Here is a 20,170-nt window from a genome sequence, read left to right on the forward strand (position 1 = left end):
CAATATATAGTTCCATTAGTTTATTTTGAGTCAAAAAGTGTTCCATGAGTTAATCATGATAGTAATTCAGCTGCAAGTTTTAGTGATATGCTTATTCATGAAGATCTTAGCTCCCTAAGAGCAAAAGCTAATTTTCTTACTATATAAGGGATTTTATTCTGAAAGTACATTTTATTTCTGTTTTTTATCTTTCAAATAAGGAATCAGGTATGAGAATATGGTTCATTTATAAGGATATTTGTAAGTTAAATATTAAATTTATCAATGAATTTTTGTTTGCTTCCTGAAGTAACTGATGTAGAGAGGTTATTTAAATTTCCACCAAATAAAACTCTAATGAAATATTGGCGCATTAGTGACACCCTATTCTTACATTGCTGGTTCACTGCAAGTGGTTTAACATTGACCTTAGCCATGGTTATTGGAACAGCAGCTATTGAAAAGGAAGACTGAGTTTTTCTTGAGCTATGATGCTTTATATTAATCATTTCCTAGTTAGCTATACTTACTCCGCTTACAGGATGCTTTATAGAATAGAAAAACATCTAGTATCTAAAGTTTTCATATAGCACATTTGTGTGTGTCATTTTAGAGACAATTAGAGAGAAATAGTAAATGGTGAACAGTAAAAAGACAGAAATCAGATGACAGAAGCTAGTAGGCACACACAGAGACTAAAGGAGCTTGTAAACATAATCCTGATTCTTGACAAAAGCTGAACAGCAATAAGAAAGCTGAAACATTATTTTTTCTATCAGAATAAAACACAAAAATCAATCTAAATTAAAACAAGAATTTTAACAGTCACATTTAATAGATTACAATGAGTACTTAAAAAATACCACAGGAAACACAGTACTTTGACTTAATCACACATGATTCTCATAATATTAAGATAATGTCTCCCAAGATATATGTGCTGGAAGACTGGTCTCCTGCTTGTCAGTGTTATCATCTTTAAGATATGGATCTTAATGGATGATAATGCCATCATGGAGCTTCAGTGTTATGAGTAAATTGTTCCTGGTTTCCTCAAGTAGACTTCATCTGGGAGTGAGCTCCTGTGAGAAAGGGAGGGAGGTTATGATACAAAAAGCATACTTTTCCTGAGCCTTTCTTCCTTCCTGTCTCTCCACGTTATTGTATCCTTTTGCGCTTGTCCCTAAGCACTTGTTAAAGTACAACCAGTGGCACAATAACCAGCATCTCTCCAGCCATATACTCTTTTGCTCACAGAATTAATGTGAGATTTTTTATTTGTATTTCTTTAGTGTAACTTTATGATAATATCAAGGTATTTTATACAAATAAAGGTATGGTATTGATTAATCACTTCCATTTTTAAAATAACCTAATCAGAGGTTTGATTTCTCCTTACATTATTATTACACTTGTTACTAAAAAGTTCATAAAGACACTGTGTTCTTTAAAGTAACTTCCTGATGGTGAATGTTCTACAATGTTAAACATTATTTTAACAACTCATTGCTATGTATTTTCACTTTGGAATTAAGCCATTTGCAGACTGTTTTTTGAAGTAGGCAGAGTCCTTTTGTATCAACTGATGGAACCACTTACTGTATTCTAGGAATGGCCTTCGTCATTTGCACCTTACCCTCTAACAGATGTTGTTCTCAGGAGATTTGACTTGTGATTACCAGATATTTTAAATCCACATCATCTCTGAATTCTGTCAGGAGTTGGATTATATTCCTTCATACAACATCCGCTGTGATCTTTATGCCCTAACTCAATCTTTTTGGGCTACTATTGCACATATTAGAAGCATCACTGTTCACAGTTTTAGACACTGTAAAGTATAGGACAGTCTCCAGTGCTTCCAGTGTCTCATGAGGTTTTCATCTCAATGAAAAGACAGTGGTTTCTAGTTGTGTTGTCATAGGATAGACAGGTATAATGAGCTCCTGTGGACCTGTTTTATAAGGGTGATATTTTCATTCATGAAGGCTTCACTCTCATGACTTAACAATTCTCCCAGGTAATATAATTCCTTACAGGGTTAGAATTATACATATGAATTTAAGGGACACAAACATTAAAGAATAGCTTCCCAGTAGTATCTGTAGATGTGCCCTTATTAAAATAGGTTTAAGTACAACATGATTGTTATACTTACTGCACTTATTTATATATTGGGGGCATGTGCACAACATGGTACCTGTGGAAATGTTAAAGGATAATCCATGATAATCAAATGTTTCTTTCAATCATCTAGAAGCATGGGACAGACTTAGACTATAAGGCTTAAAAGCAATCCTAGGCATGAGATCCTTATTAAAAGGGTTAAGGTACATATAAACATAGAGTGGAAGATAATATAAGGAGGCCAATGGAAAAAGCAAACATGTTTATACCAAGAAAAGCATTCTAAATCACCTTCTTTCCTACCTATCCTCATGAGCCCTATAGATAGCTGGATTTAGAGTTTCTAATGTCCAGAATTTTGTGACAATATGTTTTACTTTTTCAATAATAAAAAGCCGGGCAGTGGTGGCACACGCCTTTAATCCCAGCACTCAGGAGGCAGAGGCAGGTGGATCTCTGTGAGTTCGAGGCCAGCCTGGTCTACAAGAGCTAGTTCCAGGACAGGAACCAAAAAAAGCATCCAAAAAAAAAAACACAATGCAATAGGTTGTGGTAACTTGTTATGGCATTCAGCTCTATCAAATCTATATAACACCATGACTAGGATTATGGTGGTCGTTGAACACTTAATAAGCATAGATAAGGCACAGGGTTTCATTCTGAGAACTCACAGCCTGCAAAAGTACAGAGAAACACAGTCAGCAACAGAGAGTTGTCTTGGTTTGATAGTTGCTATCCTTTATCTTCTTGAGAGTGTCCAAAAATACACCTAGAAGACAAACTTTTCTGCATACCTATGAAAGAGTATCTAGATTAGTTTAGTGGTAGTGAGAAAACAAACTCTGAAACTGTGCAGCAGTGTTCGCTGGTCTTCAGTTCTGGGCTGAATGAAAGGGTGTAACATGAAGGGGGCCAGGCTTGCTTGTGCCATTCTGTAACATGAACTGGGCCTGCTTGTTTGTTGGGGTTTTCTGTCCTGGAACCCCCCAGCTGTTTATCCTCAAAGAAAATCACACATAAGTCTCCGTAAATTATAAGCTGATTGGCCCATTAGCTCTAGCCTCTCACTGGCCAACTCTCACGTCTTGATTAACCCATTTTTCTGATCTATGTAAGCCATGTGGCTCAGTACATTTTTCAATTGGACAGATCACATCCTGCTGCTTTGGTGATCTGGGCAGGAGTGGGAGGAATAAACTTCCTCCTTCCCAGAATTCTCCTGTTCTCATTACATCATTTCTACTTCCTGTCTGGTTTTCCCACCTATACTTTCTGCCTGGCCAATCAGCATTTATTTAAAACATGATTGACAGAATACAGACAATTCTCCTGCACCAAAAGGGGAATGCTGTCTCAGCTGCTGCTGCAGGAGACCAAGCCAGAGGGAACCTTACCTGTGGCCCACAACCTTGTGGCAATACACAGGTTAATGGAAATAGATTCATTTAAAATATAAGAGATAGTTAACAATATGCTTAAGTGTTTGACCAAGAATTTTTTTTTTTTTTTTTTTTTTTTTTTTTTTTTTTTGATTTTTCGAGACAGGGTTTCTCTGTAGCTTTTGGTTCCTGTCCTGGAACTAGCTCTTGTAGACCAGGCTGGCCTCGAACTCACAGAGATCCGCCTGCCTCTGCCTCCCGAGTGCTGGGATTAAAGGCGTGCGCCACCACCGCCCGGCTTGACCAAGAATTTTAATTAATATTGTTTCTGTGTAATTATTTCGGGTCTGGGCAGCCGGGAATGAATGAGCAGCCTCCGACTACATGCGCCTATTTTCCTTCACAATTCACAGAAACTTTAAATAATATGCCCACTGTTTTCTTTCAATGAGGTTAGGGTTGGTGTATCACACGAATCCCATGTTCTCTGATCCTGTCACGTCATCAATGTTTAATGGATGCTAAATGAAGGAAGCAAACATTTTAAAATATAGTAAAACTGATGTTTAATTTTATCTGACCTGCTTAACACATGTGGCTTTTCTGATTTTAGAAAGCATCTAATTTTTATATTTCAAACTGAATATAGTGCTTCTCCCATGTGTCTTGGGCAGAGCATTCCCAGCTGTTTCTGTGTTGCATAGCAAAGTCCTAACAGCCCTGAGAGCAGGAGTCAATGCTGGTTAACAACCCACTTGCATCTGTAGCTATTTTGCCTCATTACACTGACAATTCACTTTCTGTCTTCTCCTATTTCCCCAGCAGTGAGTGCTGCTGAGTCTCAGAGCCATGTCTATAAATCCTTTTGAGCTGTTCACTATTAAATCGTCCACAACACAATCTTGCTAGCTCTTAAGAAATCCCCTACACCATACACACATTTCACTAGGATGCCACAGGAAAGAAAAAGGTGGCACAGCTTTCACTTCTGTAACCATCCTTCCTCTTTGACAAGTCCACTGTTCATGGCCCCCATGACTCAGTGTACATCCACTGTTTTCAACACATGCTATCTTGACAATGAAGTTCAAACCCAGGGTTTTGTACATGCTAAATAAGAGCTCTAGCGTCAAACTATAGCACAAGACCCAAAAAGCCTTTCTTTAAATATTTCAAATATCAAAAATTTAAATATCTTGAGTTTTTAACATTCTATTGATATTTTAAGATGGCAATAAAATCTTAATTAACTAGATGTCATTACAGATATTACACATCCTTCATCTAGGATACTAACAAACATATTCCTGTATATTGTGGGACAAATAAGCCTACCATTTAGTTTTATTGTGATAATAGATAGAGACTTTCACATATTTATTTTATTTTGTGTGCTAAAATATTCTAATTTACATCTCTCTATTCATTCCTACTTCAAAGTTTCTAAACCACTGAAACATATTCAATGGTAAAGTTCTAAATGTATATTGAATTAAGTCAGCATGGTATTAAAATTTGAAGATTATAAAATATATAAAATTATTTTAGTTCTTTCAAATTGTGAATAATGATTATAATTTATTCCTACTTTTATTTTTCAGAGTTTTGGTAAACAATGCAAGTTTGTTCTTAAGGAGTTATTAGACTAGACTAATTTGAGAGTCAGGATATAATATTTCAGTGGGTGAAGAACATGTCAGAAAAAGACCTTGAAATGGAATTTCAGATGTCCTGTAAGATGATTTGGGTAGAAGAGGAGGAGAATTCAGAGCAAAATATTAAGAGATGGAACGTTATGGAGATTATACACACTTGAATCAATAGTACTGACAGGACTCGGAATGTGGCTGGACATGGGGAAGTGAGGAAATGTCTGGAATCAAAGTAGGAAAAAGTTACCTTGGAGACAGTGAAAGGAGAATATCCTAAAGGTTATCTCAGATACAAGAAGATATTTGCTTAGGCTTAAGGAAGCAAACCAGAGGACAACGGATCCTCTGTGCCTGGATCACAATTGTCTCTGAGGAAATCTGGAGAAAGAGGAGAGTTGCTCCTCTCTTGAATTCACAGTAGCATAAATACATTCTCCTAAGAAGACTGAAGAGCAGAGATACTTTAGTACAAAACTCATGAAATCTGTTCTGTAATTCTTTGCAAACTGAGTGGAGTTCGCATTTTGTCATTACTGTGAGAAATTATATGGTGCATATGTTTAGAAGCATAACAATTAACATAGTAAAACAGCAGTGAGTTACTCTTCAATAGCATGAGTCTGAAATTTACATGATACTAATTATATGTTCAGCTTATGTTACAAAGTCAAGAAACAGAGATGTGGGTAGAGACTAAGTGACATTTCTTAGGAAGTCAATTTCGACTTAAAAAACAATTTTTAAAGATAGTTAACATACAAGATAGATTGCCTGGGTAGTTGGCTTTATTGATTATTTTCTTCCCATTGTGAAGTACTTATGAAATGATGTTTCCAACTTCAATTCAGTATTAGTTTTAAAAAATGCATTTAATAACAAAAATGTTGTTGTTATTTTGCCTAATGGATGATGTTGAACAAGCTGACAAGGAGAAAGCATGCTTTTTACAGAAATTCTCTGATTTAGGTCAATTGTGCACATGGGAGGGCCACATCCTGCTGATTGTGAGTTTGTTGAAATCTTCAAGCCATTTTTCACATTTTTTTAATTGAAGCTTTTCCCTATTACTTGAAAACCCAGTGGGACTGTACTGGAACTGAGAAATGTAACCCATATGTTTTGGAACCTTTTACAGTTAAATCAGCAAATTACTATCCACAATATTTTAAACACTTAAAATATATTTTATAAACATACATACCTACATAAGAAAATAGTGCAGAATTCAGAGGACTATTTTTTGGCTAAACATCTTACATCTAAATATTTAATTTCATTTTATCCTTGGATAGCATATTAGCCAAAAAACATACTGCAATGATTTTTACGAGCAATGTTCAACTTTAAAACCATAAAATACAACTCACTTCTTAAAAGGAAAAATCTTTTGCTTGTTGCTCACTTATCTATCACTGACTCACTGTTCAAACATCTATTCCTGTAATCCAACCCAGTCAAGACAAGACACTGAGATAACATGGCCCTTATCATTCTACTGATATCTATAATTTGTTTGTAAAAATATGAGCATTTGGTGTTTTGCGTGCATGTTACAGCAGCTAATGGATAAATATTGTGTCCCATTACCTTTAAGCTAGAGGTACATTTTATATTCTCACAGTAATACATGAGAAAAGTGCTTCATTTTATTTTTCATGAGGTAACACCGGTTAGTCCCAATTCAGTGGCTTGTGTACGGTTGTTTTAGAGCTGGTGATGAGGATAGAGTAATCCCAAAATGCTGAAAGAGGCATCTACCCATTAATTTGTCTTCATTCAGGATGCTGCAGCAGTTGAGAGGGCTCTTCTCTTTTCCAGGGGCACCCCATATCGTGTTGGGGGAGGATGCTTGTTCATTCCCGGCTTTCCATAACTGAAATAATCATAAATAAATCTGTATTAATTGCATTACTGTTTGACCAGTAGCTTTAGCATATTTCTGGCTAACTCTTATACTTAGTTCTATTAATGTGTGTATCGCTACATGGTTGTGGCTTACCGGCAAGGTTCCAATGGGCTTCAGTGGAGGTGTCTGTCTTTTGCAGATGGCTACATAGCTTCTCCATGACTCTACCTACTCTCTCTAGATATATCTCATTCAGCCTGGCTTCATTCTCTTAAGCCATTGGCCGAATGCAGCTTCTTTATTAAACGACGGCAATAAAATATATTCTCAGGATATATTGTCTCCCACATCAATTTTGAGTGTTTCCTTCTACTGCTTTTACCTCCCCAGAGCTTTCCTTTTCCCAGCTATACTTGGGAGGCTAGAACCTTCCTCTTTCTTTTCAGTTCCTTGGCTAAAAATGTATGAATTTTCACAATGCACTTGATAGTGGAGATAATTTACTCAAGCAACTTTGAAATGGAACACTGCAGCAAATTAAAACTGTTGAGGTTCAAAAGGGCATTATTTTATTCCTAAAGACAAGTGTTTAGTTGCTGGAGAATAAAAGAAACTTTGGCTGTACACTTAAAATAATGCTAACAACTAAGGAAATGTCCTTAGACCTTCTATACTTATTAACCTATGTGAGAAAATTTGCTACAATCCTTATTACTATAAATATTAATAGTATCTTTAAAAAAGAGTTTTTTATTTCAGGGAGCTTCCGTTTCCATTCTTCTGTTCTAAGCATGTAAGAACACATTGTTTCTGTCTCCATATTTACTGCTGATTCCATTGGAGGGGTAGATGTTTGCTGTGCGAGGGTGTAATTACATATGTACTGCTACTGCTGTGTAGAGATAGCACTCTCTGTTTGTGAAAACACAGATAAAGCCATATGGTTTAGATTCTTGAATTGTGTAATATAAAATTATTCGTAGCTCCACCTTTCACATTCACTGTGAGAAAGTCACAAGGGATGTGTGCCCAAGCAAGTAGTTTAAAAGTTTCTTGCAGGGAAAAAAATAATCTGAAGTCAACTATAGCAAACATTCTAATTGTTCTTAATAATAAAAATCTGGAGTCAGTTATTAAGGGGTGAAAGCTGAGACATCAGAGAAGCAGTGCAGCCGGCCACTGGAGAGACCTTTTATCTCGGCAGAATCTTCAGACTGAAGCAGCGATCCTGTTTCTGTGAATCCTCAGACTGCATGCTATCTCAGTGAAACCCCAGATTGCTGCTGGTCTCTACAAAACCTCAGATTGTCTCTGAGTTCCTGTCTCCTCTCACTTTATATTCTTCTTTTTGCCCAGCCACAACCATTCCTTTCTCCACCTCCCTAATGCTGGGATTCAAGGCATGTGACTCACAAGTACTGCCCACCACTACCTGGTTCTGTTTCTCTTTGATACTAGATCAATCTAGTATAACCCAGGGTGGCCCTAAACTCGCAGAGATCTGTCTATATCTGCCTCCCAAGTACTAGGATTAAAAGCGTGTGCAACCACTGCCTGGTCTCAACAGCTAACTTGTGGTTTAGCTCTGCACTCTGATCTTCAGGCAAGTTTTGTTTATTAGATTGCAAACAAAATATAACTATAGTGAACTGATAAATCTGAAATAGCCCTCCGTCAATGTCAAGACTAGTAGGCTCTAGGACGATGTGAACTCAGTCTGCCAGTGGGACCTGCAGTCTGATTCCTACAGTGAAGGTTCAGCCTTCCTGCACCTAAGCTCCTATATCTAAAAGGAAAATCAGACTGCTGAATTTTTTCTTTCAGTTTTATGAAAATGTTTGAAATATAGCAAGCATGAAATAAAGGTTGTGAATATTTTTCTTTCTCTGTCAGTCATGCTACCTTATGCAAAATGACACTTTATTATGCTTTTTGTTGAAAGGTTAATTAAAATCAAAGTAAAGGTTATATGAAATACCTTGTTAACATCCTATAATAATATAATAATAAGATTCAATTATTAGAAGACATGAGTAATTCCTGAATGGATACACTAAAATTCAATGTTTAAAAAGTTAGAGTATTAGTAAGCTTTCAGAGCATTGCTAATAATAATCAAATGTTTGTCCAATTAACATACTCTCATATTTATTCAAATGAACTGAAAATGTTATGTCCAAACAAAAACCTCTCAGAAGTTTTTATAGAGGGTTTCCTTATTGCTAAGACTGAGAACGGGTGAATAAAATAGAAGTGAATTATGTCCTTGGGTAGGAGAGATGATGAGTATTCACTAAATGGAAAATTGTTCAGAGAAAGTCACATCCATCATGAACTACAGAGGAAGTAAAGAGCAGAGCTTTGGGAATCATAGCTGAGGGAAGAGCAGACAAAGCATGGAGGACTTTCGGGGAAGCGGGACTCTGTATGCTGTGACACCGTGCTCCCCTAGTGCTGAAGCCGCATCGTTACACAATTATCATAATCACAATATCATATCATAATATCATAAACTATATAAGAATGACCCCTACATACTATGAATTTACAAGTAGTAGTGAAGTTTTAATGCAAGATAAAAAATTTTAATAAATTAATCTATTTAACCTGGGATACAACTAATGCTGTTTGTGTGTGTGTTTGTGTCTCTGCATGTCTATACACTTAGGCAAAGAGTATAAGGTAAGTTTCTGTTTTCATACAGTGTTGTGATGAATCTAAAACTAATATGTATATGATAGACTTGAAATATTTCATACTTTCCTAAGAGAAGTATTTGTTATTTTCTAAAAACAAAATTAGTTTATTTTTAAAAGTGAAGATCTGAAAGTTGGTCCAATATGCATGAATCAATAGTTTTTGAGGCAGCAGAAGACATTTGACCCTACTCTTTGGAGAAGCAAGAAATAAAATTATATTAGGTTATGAGCATGTTATAGTTTTAGAGTCATTTGTCTCAGTATTAAGTAAGCTTATGGAATCAACCTGTTTGAGCAGAAATATGGTGAGGAAAGCAGTCCTCTATGCAACATTTTCCATCTGAGTCTATTGCCAGACAATAGAATGTTAGAGCAAACCTGCCCCCAGAAGACTACACTTTGGTGTGTGAGGTGTCCCTTTTCAACTCATTCAGAGAAAATAGAATATAAGCTTCTGGCAACTTACAATGTGGCAAATGGTTAGAAACAATATTTCCTTTTCTCTCTAGATAACCAAAGGACAGATGATAATCTACGCTATAAGAGGCTAGCAAGATTGCACAGTCTCAAGAAGGCTAAGAGTGATTCAGAACTTAATTTTAATGGTTCCTGTATGATGGTCTTAACATTTTCTTGGTCTACAGTAATTCAAAGCCATAGCATTCACATTTTAAGATAAAGCACATGACTTTGATGAAGCTGAACTGATAATGTATTGATAAAAAAAACTTTGGTGTACAATTTGATGATATGAAGAATATAGAAAAATTGTTATTACTGAGAACTTACTACCTACCAGATGTTTTTATAAACACCTTATGTGCATTGGGAACCATACATGAATGGATGCAAAGAACTGAAGTGAATATCTTTCTGACAGAAGCTTTCTACAAGATAGGGATATTGATCCCTGGTGGCTGTAGAGAGAGTGAGATTGACTCTCTTTACGGATGTGACTGTGGGAGGATCTTCCTGCCACAAAGGAAGTCAACACTTATCTCTTATATGAGCAGCACTAACTGGACTCTGTAGTTCTTAATGACAATAAGAAATAAGACCCAAAGCTAGGAAAAGGGCTGGTAGGTGATACTAGAGAGAGTAGGAGGGAGGTTGTAGTGAATGGATAGGATCAAAATAATTTGTATACTTCTTTTTACTTAGCCTATTTCTGTCTTTCATACTCACCAAACGTGAATGAACTTCAAGTTCAACACATTTCTGCCTTTCTTCAGTTCCCAGCAATTCTATTTTTGGGGGGAAGACTCACTCACAAGTGTCCTAAAATCTTCAGAGCATTTCCAGAAATAACATCTTAGTTTTTGTTCATATTCCACCTTTTATTTATTTTATATCTCCTCTACATTCTGCCTTCCATGAGAAGAAGTTTCCCTCAGCCAAAGAGGTGGCAGAGAGATTTTGCTCCTGGTTTCCATGTGCCTGTGTGCAACAGCTATACTAATAATAGCCAAGCTCCTGAGGATTCTGCAGAAGGTATTGTGGTTATCTAACCCTACCCCTAGATTCATCCATGTCTTGTCTCATGTTAATATTTGAGAATGAGATCACAGTTGTGGCATGGCTTGAAATGAGACCATACACTGGCAAGGATTTAAACTGTTATGACAGCAGGTCAACATTTTACACATCAAATTAATGAACCACTTCATTCCCATTGGTAAAATTGACTCTGTGGATAGATGTATATTGCCCATATTTTAGTTTTTTTGTGAAAAAAAAGTACAAAAAGGATTAGGAAGTGAAATTTACAAAAGTCTGGGATGGTTAATCAGACGTTAGTAACTTTTCATAAAATGCTTACCTGTCATCCTCTACACAAATGCCTCTCTTTTAGGTCAATAAGAACTGACTAGAAACTGGCAATGAAAAAACATCAACCTCACATAAACAAAGAAAATGGCTGAGCTTTAAATGATAAAAGCTAAAATAATTCACTTCTTGATGTCAAGACACTGGAAAAACTGCTCAATTCAAACACTGGCCCCACAGAAGGCAAACTGAAGTATGTGAGAGTTTTCCCATTACCTAAACTGAAAACCACATGTGTGTTAGACTGTTTAGTGTAACAGAGTTCAGAATGCCGCCACAAAGCCTCAGTTTTTGAGTTCACATAGAAAACACAACAGAAATGCTTCAGCAAATTCATCTGGTTAGCCATAATTTTGAATTCGCACAGTAAACAAAGTGAATATTTAGTGTGTGTATAATTTTCACAGACTACGATGAAGCTCCTTATTATGAGCAGAAGCTGAGATGCACACGTCCTGATAATAAGAGTTTTGACTTCAATTCTAATCGTTTCGCACTGTCGTCTTCTGCCACTGTATCTGCCCCCATCACTGTTAGTTGAAAAGCAAAACAAATCAAAGAGCTCACTAAATTTACAGTTAAAAGTATGGGGTTTAGACATCACCTAGTGAACAAGTAGCAAAATCTAACTCTACATCAGTTGTTTTCAGGTGAATTTTCTTCACCTTTGTAATTCTGCATAGAAACTGTAAAGTTATTAGTTTACTTTTTTCATTCATGCAGTAAAAAGACTCAGTCAAAGCTAGTGGTTTCACTTCTGTCTTGCCAACTGATGGCAAAGAGAGACACAGGCACAGCAGAAACTGTGTACTGCACTGTGTCCGGATAATAGGTCCTTTGTCAGTGTTTTACAGGAGAAACAAAATCCCATTACACAAGGACAGGAATAGCCATTTATATAATAATTCCAAACTGACTACTCAATCTCTAAACTTTTCTGATTTGACACATCTTTAGAGATTTACTCAAGCTGACTTTAAAAATTGCTAACTTGATGGTAATAATTAATACTTAGTTCACAGAGGAGTAAAATACCTTTTTAGGCTCTTCTAGAGCAAGGTCTGAAAGGACTGAGAAACATAATGAAGCAAATTCCATTGGTAAAGGAATAAAATATAGTATTGCAAGGTAAACCTCAATCATGACTTGCGATATTGAAGAGTAAGTATAGAAACATTTTATATATTGTAGTACCCTAGTTTGTCTCTAAGAAATTAGAGTGACTCACATAAAGGGGAAGAGAAGAAGGTAATATGTAAGGAAATAAAAAGGAAGGACAGAAGGAAGAAAAAGAGAAAGTTAGATATACATACTAAAAATGTTGAACCTGAGAGTCAAGACCACAACTTTTTTTATGTAGAGGAAAACTAGTGTTGCTAGTTTTTTTCTTAAGCAAAATAAACACGTCTTGAATGTTGTATAAAACATATTCAAACTTCAAGTTTTATGTTATTTTGGGGAAGTACATCATTAGTATGGCAAGAAATCTAAACAAAGTCTATGAATTTTTAATAGACAAATGATAAGTATTATTAGTAGACTACTGATAAATTAAATATAATTACTACTCAAGTTAAAAAGTAATATTATGCTGATGAGTTTATATGTATGTTTTTAGAAATATATATTAATATATTAAGTGTTATATCAATATGTTAATATTGATATATTAGTAAACAACTACATAAACACTAGTTGTTATATTAATATATTAATTGTTATCTCATACACACGAAAGATAATTAAAAAGAAGCCAAAATTGGTTTTGGTCTTTACTATTAGTTTTTTCATCTCTTCCTTCCATTTTACCACTCCTTAATTGAAAATAATTTTTTCCTTACTTAATATCCTAACTATGATTTCCCTTATCTCTACTTCTTCCAGTTTCTCTCCACCTCCCTTCCTAGCTACATTCATTCCCTTTCTGTTTCTCATTAGAAAACAAACAGGCTTCCATGGAATAGTAATAAAATGAAATATTAAAATAATGCATAAGAAAATAAAGCAGAACCTAACCCACTGGAATTGAACAGAGTCACAAATTTGAAAGAGGGCAAAGATGGGTATAAAGGAAGGTTTGGAGGGTGCAAAAGGAAGGGGTAATTGTGTAATTAAAGTATAATGTAACAGTAAAAGAAATAATTATAAAAATGCAAAATGTTTGTGGTCTAAAAATCTTATTTGACCCTTATACAATAATAATCTCCAGATTTTCCTTGTTCTGTTGGGGTTCTTCAGTGAAATTTACCTATTAGGCATGAATACATGAGGATGCAATGCTTAGTTTAACAACTGTATTATGTCACTGAGTACTACAGAAAGGCTACAGATATATAAAGGAGATTAACTAATATGAGTAAAGGCAATCGACTTTTTTTCAGCTCCACTGATTTAGGTGCTAACATTTGTACTGATATTTAAAAAAAAAAATAGTTGGCTGATTTGGCCATCTTGCCATACAAAATTAACCATAACACTTAGTAAATACACACACACATGTTAACTGTGGGAGTCAAATCTAAAGCCTTACCATGCTAGGGAAGTACCTACCACTGAGATGTACCCTCAGTTCTGCATGTTTCCTTTTAGATGAAAAGAAATATATGGAATATGTCTTGTTATTCTGTTTGAGTCTTAAATTTGAAGAGGCCATACCTGCTTGAACAATTGGATCGATGAGTGGCAATAAATAAATCTAACAAGAAATAATTGAACAATAGTTCAGTGTTTGCTTTTATAAATTGGCAATATGTCACTTTTTAAAAAAGACTAACTGTGCATTTATTTTATAAAGTCAAAGGACAGACTTAAAATCCAACATAGAATCCCATGCGGCTTGCAGTTTCATCACTGATTTGATCTTTAAAAGTTGGTAGTTTATTCTGGTTACTCGAGGATGGAGCTCTCTTTCATGCTTCTCTTCCAGATTCAGAAACATGAGGCATCTACTCAGCTTCAGTTCCCACAGAATTAGAATTATATCCAAAAATGCTGGTTTTGATGATGTACCGGACACGCTGTAAAATCTCATTATTTTCATGTCGAATGTCTAGAACTAGAGGCATTTCCTGGAGGTATGGGTGACGTGTTCGTGGCAGTGGCTCCTTTTCCTCTTTAGGGATATTTTCCTGAACCAACTCATCTGGCTCTCCCACTTGGCTCTAGAGACAGTTCTTCAGGTTGTTTTAACATTTTATCAATTTTGGGAGGCCTTCTATGAGGAACATGGTTTTCTGGCAGAACATCTACTTCAGTCTTTTTGTTGTTTTGTTCTCTTTTTCGAGACAAGGTTTCTCTGTAGCTTTGGAGCCTGTCCCGGAACTAGCTCTTGTAGACCAGGCTGGCCTGGAACTCACAGAGATCCACCTGCCTCTTCCTCTTGGGTTCTGGGGTTAAGGATGTGCACCACCACCACCCGAACTACTTCAGTCTTGAAGGGGATTTCTTCTGGTTCACTCTCTGATCCGGAAACACTGTAATAGTTGCTCAACAACGAGCGCAATGCTGGTGTCCCCTCGTTAGGTACTATACAGTTCTTTGTGGTTTCTCTTCCTCATCAGACTTAAAGTCACTGTGTATCAAAGCACCAAGAGGGTTTATATTAACCACGGACCGAGCTTCAGGTTTCGAATCTTTGGCTCTCTGTCTAGCCCCACCATTTTTTCATTTATGATATTTACGAGGATTTCGGATCTTTGCCATTTGTGAAGGTCTGGACATACCCTTCATTTTTCCATCAGCACTTCTCTCCTTTCCTTTTCAATTTGTACCTTTTTCTTCCTTTCAATATTGACCAGAGTTGGGTAGTTTTTTCTTCTTTCTTCCTCCACCTTGCAGTCTCTTCTGGGGTGGAGGGCTTCTTCTTCTTCATACTAGGAGCGTGCGTATTTTTCCAATGGAACTGGATAATCTCTTTTATTATTGCTATTTGGAGTCTACCTCTGTTACTTCAGCAACCATAATTTTTGCTAAGGCTAGACAGCTCAATATTATGGGTCTGTCTTAATTATCATCTTATGCAATTTTCACATATGGTTAATGCCTTTGGTGTAACCCTGGCTGGATGAAATCTCCCTGAAGATATAAAAGATAGAGGTATCCACACACAGTTAAATCTCAATTGACAAGTGAGTTTCAGAAATTGACCATACCATCTTTCTCTGAATAGGTTCTAATGGAAGTTGTGATTATTTGTGAAACCACTCATGAAAGCAGGGGCTTTTCCAAGAAGTGAGCTGAGGGAGCACAATGAGGAATGCAGTGATTTGACACCTGGGAAGGACAGAAGTGTCAATAAAAATCCACCGACACATGGAATCACAGAAAGAAGATGGGGTCTTGAAATATTTGGTACCCCAAATCATTTTTGAATGTGGGTGAAATGATGAGATATGAAACATTCCCATGTCATTTGAGAAATAGGTAGATGGAAAACAAAGAATAGAGTGAGTGAAATATTAACAAAAATTCTTGTAAACACACTCTGTTGTTCTTTCTCTTTTTCTGTGTGTAATAAGGCACACCTGGTGTTTTTGGCTTTTCTTAATGTGACTCTTTCCCATTAATGGCCACATTCTTGTTCCTTTCTATTTAACTTTCTATGTATGTCCTATAATCAAGATAATTGTCCTTCTAGTGTATTCACCCATGTTACCACTCTGCCATGGTTACCTAGTTCTACTGCATTTTACAAGTAGCAGATCCTGAAATCTCAGTAATGACGAAATTTCTGCTATTCATAGTAAATTCATTTAATCAATGGTAGCAGCAGAGGGTGTGTTAGCCAAGATAATGAAACAACTAAACACCAAACTTCCATCACCAAAAGGCATGTATTTCGTGTTATACCTACAGATCCTGAAGTCAGAAAAAAAAACATGTCTATCTATCTATCTATCTATCTATCTATCTATCTATCTATCTATCTATCTATCTATCATCTATCTATCTCTATGCATGCATGTATGTATGTGTGTGTGTGCAATTTTCTTTTCATCAATGTATGGCATGTAAATAGTTATATGTACCAATTATGTGTCTAGCAGCCAGAAGAAGGTATTGGATCTCATAAAACTGGAGTGATGGATGGTTGTGAGCTCCCATGTGGGTGCTGGGAAAGGAACCCGAGCACACTGCATGAGCATTAGTGCTCTTAACCACAGAGACATTTCTTCAGCTCAATTTTCCTGTCTTACTAGTGTAACTGGAATTGAGATGCCTTTTTGTTCCTGATATACTTACATGTATTATTTTCTGTCAGGAAGGCTGTCCACATCTTTTATCTTTCCAAAGTACTTGGCTTATGCATAGATGTAGATATCATAATCTACATTTATACATAATATACATTTGCAGCATTATTTCTAATACTTGCTATAACTTTAAGGACATGATTACTCACGTTCTTGAATAGCATGATTTACTAGACTTAGGCTAATGAAAAACTCTCTGCTCCAGGTATGGGCAAAGAATACTATCAACTATGTGTTAGAAAAGATGTATTACAAGAAATGCCTTATTAGGTTTGCAGAAAATAATGAATGATTACAAAAACTAAACCATAAAGTTTGCACAAGCATTGTCTAACAAATGGTTACACCATGTTCACATTTTTGTGTATGTGTTCACGTGGGTGAATTTGAGCACACAGGCACCGATGTACACAGACAGAGGTTAGAGAATATCCTCCAGTGTTGCTCTCTCACCTTCTACCTTGTTTGAGAATCAGTCTTTTGTTGCTTGCCAGGGTATAAGCTAGGCTAGTTCACCAACTTCCAGGTCAAAGGAGTGAAGGTTACAGACAAATCGCAAAACTTGGCTTTCCTAGAATTTTGGAGATCTGACTTCAGGTCTTCATAATTGCATGGGAAGCAATTCATTCCGTAAGCGATCTCCACAGGCTGGGTTACACACTCTTTTGTGGCCGTCACTGTGTGTTCTCTAGTTGACCAATATGTTACCAAGCACCCCACAACTTTAAATATTGAAGGTAAGCATTTCATAGAAGCCATCTATGTATGACATTCCCAACCCATCCAAGTTGGTGATGAAGGAGATCATCAGGATCTCCCTCATGAGATGACCAGGACATACAGAAGTTTGGAGCAATGACATACAGGATCCAAGTTCTATGCTCATCATCTTTACTAGGAGAACATGTAAAAGTGGTATTTTCAGCCTCCTCTGTTTCCTGCAGGGCAAGTGTGTGAAGTTTTAAAAGGTTAGCTTTTTGTGTACTTTCGTAAATTTCTTGTTAGAAGCAATTTTTACTTTTAATAAAATAAACCTCGCATATTATCATTTACATTCATCATGTTATAGAATATGACCTATTCTATAACATTGGTCTTATCACAAAATTATATGGAGTTTTACTAGGGTTGTGAGAAGGAAATTGTTTCTAAAATATACAAAAGGTGTGCAGTGTTAACGGATGCTATTAAGAAGAGCAGAACATTGGAAGCTCATATTTATTTTACTCAGACATTTAAACTCTAGTCTACAGAGATCAGTGTTCTAACTGTAACTTATAATGTGCTAAATCCAAAATGTTTTATTTGTGGAGATATATTAGAAAATAAAGCAATAAAATCATCAACACTTATAAAATATTTATCTAAAATATGTAAATAAAAACTTTAGAAACCAAAAGAAATGGATAAGTATTATTGAATTAACAAGTTTACAAATGCAAATATTCAACATTTCATATATAAATATTGCTGCTGTGAGGACTTGCATTGAAATACCATTTTTGGACCGTAAGACTATAGAAAACAAAATCACTGAGCTGTTAGTAAAACTGGTGTCCAAGAAGTTGGCTTGGAAATCAGTAGTAAAGAGACCAGTCAAGTCATACTGTCCAGTGTTGGGTTTGGAACTATGTATCCAAGCAGTGCGATGTAGGAGGAACTTCAGTACCCAAACATGGGGATAGGAACTCCAATAAACTGTGTTCACCAGAGTGCATGTGACCTTCTGATCCGTTCGATTGAGAAAGTTTGCCTGTAAAAAATATCTCAGATCAGGGTTTCCAGCCATAGCAGTGTTAATGATTTAAGTAAGCAGTAATATACTGATTTCAAGATTGTTAGATTTACCACATGATGATGTTAAAAAATAAAGGTAGGGACTCACTTTTATCAAATGAAATCACAAGGTGGTCTTATCAAGTGGGAAAAAATGTGTAAAAAGCATTTGGATTATGGCAGAAATTCAGTGCATCCCTATATAAAACTTAAAAAATGTGTATACTAACTTTTAAGGATGTTTAGTGATAGCCACAGTTATATGATATTTTGGCTGATGTTACTGATGTTAATTTATCTAGGTATATGAGGAGAAAAGCATGGTTATTAGTGTCAGATAAAACCAACAATCTAAGGTCAAACTGAAAGACTTTTAGGAATCTATATATTAATAACCAGTATCACTTCAATGATAATATGGTTAAAATATTCCTAGAAACAGTAACTACTAAATATTTGAAAGTCAGAATTTTACATTTTTATTACTATTAATAACACTAAATTGCTATAACATGCTACTGGTCAAACATTGGAGATAAATGTAAAAACAAAGTGAGTTTCTTGGGTTTTCTTTAAATATTCTTGTTCTGTTGATGAGTGTACAACCCTGAAGTGTGACTTTTGCACAGTTTCAGCAAAAGAAAATGTAGGAGCATTGCTGACAGCCATCATCACCTGCATTGTCATGAGCTGAATGATGGCTGGACATGATGACAGACACAACTGTGCTTATTTGCATCTCATTGGAATCTTTGGGTTTTCAAAATGCATAAATGTGTTCATTGTAGAAAGTCAACATTGATTTATAAATCCGACCTAATTGTGACTATAGAAAGAGAAAGAGAAATTTTCTATATTAACAGACCTTGCATTTATTTTCAAATGAAAATGTATAGTTTTGGAAATAATATTAATTATGTATTCTGATTGCTCTGCTTGTAATAATGCAAAACTATTCTTGATTCTAAAAAACAAATGAATAGTTGGGAGTGTGACTCAGCGGTGAGTGCCTCCCCAACATGAATGAAGCCAGGATTCGTTTCCCAGTTTTGCTAAAAATAGATAGAAATGGATGAAAATAAATCAACCATTTGCATCACTTTTTTTTGTTTTCTCTACATTTATTAGTGTTCCTTTTAATCTGGTTCTATAGTTCTAGATTAAATAAGATCTTGTTCTACAATCATAGAACATTTTATTTCATGATAAATTCCCTAGAAGTATCAAAGACAGCACAAAGAATTCTCATGTAGCTTCTGTCATTCCAATATTAGTTGAATCTTAGCAGTAGTAATAGATGACATTAAATTCAGGAGACTGCATTTATACCACTTGTCTATAAATTTCTGTCATTTAATTATGGTCTAATTGGTGTGATGAACCAAAAGATGTATCCAAATCTTCACTTTTATTGCCATATATTCCTTCCTGCAGTTATAACTCCTCCACACTCAAAAAACCCATAAAAATTTATTGCCCATTTCTATGAGGTTTTAATTTCAAATAAACTATAAGTTTGCAGTTTTACTTTAATAAAATATTTCATGAAATTAGATACACAATACTAATATGAATTTAAAATGTACCCCACAGGGTCATATGCTGAATCTTTGGTCCACAGATTGTGATGCTC

General features: G+C 35.6%; 1 pseudogene; it reads right to left on the bottom strand.

Annotated features, from left to right (window-relative positions):
* Positions 1–14,454: 14,454 nt before the first annotated feature.
* On the bottom strand, positions 14,455–16,174 carry LOC142837886 (FMR1-interacting protein NUFIP1 pseudogene; annotated as a pseudogene).
* Positions 16,175–20,170: the final 3,996 nt, after the last annotated feature.

Source organism: Microtus pennsylvanicus, chromosome 1, assembly GCF_037038515.1.
Source record: "Microtus pennsylvanicus isolate mMicPen1 chromosome 1, mMicPen1.hap1, whole genome shotgun sequence".
NCBI lineage: Eukaryota > Metazoa > Chordata > Mammalia > Rodentia > Cricetidae > Microtus > Microtus pennsylvanicus.